Below are 6,000 nucleotides of genomic sequence, written 5' to 3'. Positions count from 1 at the left end.
GTAGCTAGGCTGGGTTGTGGCGCCCCAAGGTTCATAGTGGAAAGGTATATGAAGTTACTCCGATTTTGGAGGTTCTGCGCCCGCCGCAAAACCTCCAATTTCGGAGTTTTTTGCGGATGCTACGCAAAAACTCCAAAATCGGAGGATTTGCGCCCGTTTTAAATATTAATAATGTTTTCTACTACAATTTCGGAGTTTTTGTGAATGTTACGCAAAAACTCCAAAATCTGAGTTTCTGCGGACGCCGCAAAAACTCCAAAATTGGAGGATTTGCGCCCGTTTTAAATATTGTTAATAATGTTTTTTACTCCAATTTCTGCTCTGCAGCCGACTGATGATGATAAGAGAACTACTTCATCAATTTCCATATCAGCAGTAGATAACTATTTCATCAATTTCAATATCAGCAGTAGATAACTTCTTAATCAATGCCAACCCAGCAAACACAAAATGTTTTCGACATCATTCGCAAAAGGTTAGGCCTATAAAAGGTTGTCAGAAAACGTTTAAATGTCGGGTTATATAAAAGGGCATAGGCCCTATTAAGAGTATAAAACGGTTTCATAACCTTAAAAACATTTTTTGATAATCTACTGCTCAGCAAACAAAAATGTTTTACAGAAAACGTTTAAATGTCGGGTTATATAAAGGATATAAAAACGTTTTGATAACATTCCAAAAACATTCTTGAAAACTTGATACAAAACATTCTTAACAGAATGTTATTTTGGGGTTGAAAAAATAAACATTTGCCCAAAATATTTGCAATAACGTTTTAAAAACGTTTTCATGACCTTTATATAACCCGACATTTAAATGTTATTAAAATGTTTTGAAAAAAAAAAACATTTTAAGAACATTTCTGTGTTTGCTGGGTTCAAATATTTTAACATAATGTTTTTAAGTATTGACAAAATATTTGGCAAAATGTTTGCAAAAATAACATTTTTGAAAACATTGTTGTAGTTTGTTTTCATACAAAACGTTAACTTATTTAAAACGTTTTTAAAACGTTTTTGTGTTTGCTGGGAATATCAACAGTAGGCCTACCTAGATAACTACTTTGCCAATTTCAATATCAGCAGTATAGATAACTAATTCATTAATTTTACTATCAGCAGTAGATAACTATTTCACCAATTTTAATATCAGCAGTAGATAACCATTTCATCAAATTCACTATCAACAGTAGATATTTATTTCATCCATTTCAATATCAAAAGTAGATAACTATATCAGTGAAATATCAGAAGTAGATAACTACTTTATCAATTTCACTATCAACAGTAGATAGTTATTTCATCAGTTTCAATATCAGCAGCCGGGATCAGCAGTTGATAACTACTTCATTAATTTCAATATATCAGTAGATAACTACTTCATCAATTTCAATATCATCAGTAGATAACTCCTGAAAAAGAAAGGTTGGAAATATTCACCCTAAAAACTGAAGAGTTTGAAATGTCATCCCTTACAGGCCTGATTCCAACTATTATCGACTGTAGCATTTGGGGATTTCAAAAACTTTTGACAAATCAACTGGCAACACTAAAATGTCAACAACAACAAGGTGAGCATGAACTTTTAGCACCGAACTGAGAAGGTAAGCTTAATAAAATTTTGCATCTGTATTATAACATAAACATTATACAAGTTTCTCTGTTTTACAGAGATATCCGCATGGTTATTCTGCTAACATGCATGACGCCAGCAGTGCAATGACCATGTCCCCAGCCTAGCTAGTCATGACATTGTGATGATAATCATAATACATGATCATGCATGCATACATGTGCAGAATTTTGAAGCAATACTACTGTGTGCATCATGTTAATTGTGATGACTGTAGCTTTAAAGGTGAACCTCATTGAAAATAAAGTTATATATCAATGGAAAGCTTATGATGTCAGGATACTAAAAACATTTTTTCCGATTTTTTTGATGGCAAGTAAAGCTGACAAATTAAAAAAATCAATACATTTTTTGGTCTTTTTTAAGGCGCCCCCAAAGCACCCAAATCAATCGTCTATGAACTTGGAAATGCTCGTGACGTAAGCTCGGGGTTCGCAGTCACGTGATCCCACTCGGAAACATGTAACAAGCCTTGCTTCCTGTACTTTTTTGCAAGCTGCCCGGCAAGTCTGCTTTTGTAAATTGTATACATTTTCGCAATAAAGCTTGAAATTAGAGTAATATTCAAGTTGCAAATAATAGAATTACTGTCAACACTAAAAAAATATCGTCTTGCAGTAATCAACAAATTAATAAAAAAACGCTGATTTCATAAAATGCAGCTCATACAATGTAAGAGGTTTTCATATATAGCGCCATGATCATTCCCCGGATATCATTCATTGCGCCGCGGTATATATTCTTTCTACCATGCATTCTCCGCGATTGACAGAAACAAATACTTTATAAATACGATTTAGGCTTGGTAGACCATTATTTGATGGAATACTGAAATCTAAATTATAATGTTGTCATTTCTGTCACAGTTCTTGATGATAGTACAATTGGTGTAGGCCTACTGAAAAAGAAAAACATGCATGTAATAATTGTTGTATGCATGATGGTAGTAAGGAAATACTGAAGAAATTGCAGGGAGCTGTCCGTGAGGCGGATATGCACAAACAGCCCCGCAAAGAGCGCTTCGCTTCGTCTTCCGGGAGCACTTCCGCTGCGTATTTCGAGTTATGTACGTCATCCACCAGTGGAGCTCCTGCGCCCCTCCGCAGAACTTCCGGTAGTGGATGTTCTGCGCTCGGGGGTGCAGAGAATCCACTGTCGGAGTTGCTGCGCCCGGAAGCAAAATAATAGATTTTCTTATTATAATAACGGTGGATCATTTCTGCGCTTGGGCGCAGAACATCCACTATCGGAGTTGATGCGCCCGGGCGCAGTCCCTTATATGTAACGGTGGATCATTGCTGCGCTCGGGCGCAGAGAATCCACTGTCGGAGTTGCTGCGCCCGGAAGCAAAATAATAGATTTTCTTATTATAATAACGGTGGATAATTTCTGCGCTCGGGCGCAGAACATCCACTATCGGAGTTGATGCGCCCGGGCGCAGTCCCTTATGTAACGGTGGATCATTGCTGCGCCGGGCGCAGAGAATCCACTGTCGGAGTTAAGGCGCCGGAAGCAAAATAATAGATTTTCTTATTATAATACTGGTGGATCATTTCTGCGCTATCGGAGTTGATCCCTTATGTAACGGTGGATCATTGCTGCGCTCGGGCGCAAAACATCCACTGTTGGAGTAACTGCGCTCGGAAGTAAAATAATAGATTTTCGTATTATAATAACGGTGGATCATTTCTGCCCTCGGGCGCAGAACATCCACTATCGGAGTTGATGCGCCCGGCGCAGTCCCTTATATGTAACGGTGGATCATTGCTGCGATCGGGCGCAGAACATCCACTGTTGGAGTAACTGCGCCGGAAGCAATATAATACATTTTCTTATTATAATACTGGTGGATCATTTCTGCGCTCGGGGGGGGGGGGGCGCAGAACATCCACTATCGGAGTTGATGCGCTCGGAAGCAAAATAATACATTTTCTTATTAGGCCTATATTAATAAATATACATGCGTATAACTCCAAATTGACAGCAAAATAATACATTTTCTTATTGAAATTACGCCGGATCATTGCTGCGCTCTGGCGCAGAAAATCCACTGTCGGAGCTTCTGCGCTCGGAAGTCAAATAAATTATTTTCTTATTTTATTAATAAAATATAATTATGCATGTGTATAATAACTTAACTCCGAGAAGTTTATTGCTATTAGTATAACCAAATTGACAGCAAAATAATAGATTTTCTTATTATAATAACGGTGGATCATTGCTACGCTCGGGGGCGCAGAGAATCCACTGTCGGAGTTGATGCGCTCGGAAGCAAAATAATACATTTTCTTATTAGGCCTATATTAATAAATATGCATGCGTATAATAACTAGTATTAGGCCTTTTATAATAGGCATGCGTATAATAACTACCGGTATAACTCCAAATTGACAGCAAAATAATGCATTTTCTTATTGAAATTACGGCGGATCATTGTTGCGCTCGGGCGCAGAAAATCCACTGTCGGAGTTTCTGCGCTCGGAAGTCAAATAAATTATTTTCTTATTTTATTAATAAAATACAATATGCATGCGTATAATAACTAATATTTTCTTATTATATTAATAAAAAATAATATGCATGCGTATAATAACTAAACTCCGAGAAGTTTATTGCTATTAGTATAACTTCCGAGCGCAGTTACTCCAACAGTGGATGTTCTGCGCCCGAGCGCAGCAATGATCCACCGTTATTATAATAAGAAAATCTATTATTTTGCTGTCAGTTATTATACGCATGCATAATTCTATTTTATTAATAAAATAATAAAATAATTTATTTGACTTCCGAGCGCAGAAGCTCCGACAGTGGATTTTCTGCGCCCTAGCGCAGCAATGATCCACCGTTACATATAAGGGACTGCGCCCGGGCGCATCAACTCCGACAGTGGATGTTCTGCGCCCAAGCGCAGAAATGATCCACCAGTTTCTTCCTGCTAAGGACCCATTTCAAGTCAACTTGGGTTCAGACAGGCAATTTCTTTACCTTTAATTTTTGTACTAATGCCATAATTTTGCATGTAGGACTAATATTCAATTGTGTTATAATTTTGTTTCTTGTTTATATATAATGTACCGGTTCCTTTAATCTCTAACCACAAAATGACGGCGCATAATTATCCTCTGCCATGGATTTAAAATTGACATTGATCTTCGCTTGTGCTAATTTTTGGACCCCCCGCTTGTTTGGGAATCCAATGGATTACACCTACTTATCTGTTGACTAACAAAGGCCGAATTGCAAGTGGTCATGTGTCAATCAGAATTATATTTGAATAGGAATTATCTGAGACAGCAATTGCGATTACATGAAAAGTACCGACAAGGAAACGTGAACGGAAAAAAAAAAGGAAAAAAAAAAAAAGACAAAAGAAGAAAAGAATGAAAATGAAAGAAAACAGAAAATAAATGTAACATGAGAGAAAAAAAACCCAAAACAAAACATATTATATTATATTAGACTCTAGACTCTTTTGTTTTTACTTCCGAGCGCAGTTACTCCAACAGTGGATGTTCTGCGCCCGAGCGCAGAAATGATCCACCAGTTTCTTCCTGCTAAGGACCCATTTCAAGTCAACTTGGGTTCAGACAGGCAATTTCTTTTCCTTTAATTTTTGAACTAAGGCCATAATTTTGCATGTAGGACTATATTCAATTGTGTTATATTTTGTTTCTTGTTTATATATAATGTATATTTGTTGTTTTTGAACGCACCACTGGTTAGGCGTGTGCCACTGATACAAAAGTGTATGTTCCAATAAATAAATAAAATAAATATACTAATAGCAATAAACTTCTCGTAGTTAAGTTATTATACGCATGCATATTATATTTTATTAACATGATAAGAAAATAGCGTTTGTGATTTCCTTATTCGCCTATATATCGTAGGCCTTGGTGTAGCCTAGATGCGGCGACATGAAACCACGTTTATCGGTTCCTTTAATCTCTAACCACAAAATGACGGCAGATAATTATCCTCTGCCGTGGATTTAAAATTGACATTGATCTTCGCTATGCTAATTTTTGGACCCCCTCCGCTTGTTTGGGAATCCAATGGATTACACCTACTTATCTGTTGACTAACAAAGGCCGAATTGCAAGTGGTCATGTGTCAATCAGAATTATATTTGAATAGGAATTATCTGAAATAGTATTTGCGGTTACATGAAAAGTACCGACAAGGAAACGTGAACGGAAAAAAAAGGAAAGAAAAAGAAGAAAAGAATGAAGATGAAAGAAAACAGAAAATAAATGTTTTTTTTACTTCCGAGCGCAGCAACTCCGACAGTGGATTTTCTGCGCCCGAGCGCAGCAATGATCCACCGTTACATATAAGGGACTGCGCCCGGGCGCATCAACTCCGACA

At 37.1% G+C, this 6,000-nt stretch overlaps 1 protein-coding gene across 2 annotated transcripts in view; it reads left to right on the top strand.

Annotated features, from left to right (window-relative positions):
* The first annotated feature begins 1,492 nt into the window (after positions 1–1,492).
* The window catches only part of LOC140142023 (L-fucose kinase-like), a 51,544-nt gene continuing 47,036 nt past the window's right edge, over positions 1,493–6,000 (top strand). For both annotated transcript variants that reach the window (XM_072163927.1, XM_072163926.1), the window contains exon 1: positions 1,493–1,603. The gene's annotated coding sequence lies outside the window, so the exon portion shown is untranslated. The remainder of the gene's footprint in view (positions 1,604–6,000) is intronic.

Source organism: Amphiura filiformis, chromosome 20, assembly GCF_039555335.1.
Source record: "Amphiura filiformis chromosome 20, Afil_fr2py, whole genome shotgun sequence".
Classification (NCBI taxonomy): domain Eukaryota; kingdom Metazoa; phylum Echinodermata; class Ophiuroidea; order Amphilepidida; family Amphiuridae; genus Amphiura; species Amphiura filiformis.
Note: the sequence above shows the minus strand (reverse complement) of the source record. Positions and strands in the feature narration are given on the sequence as shown.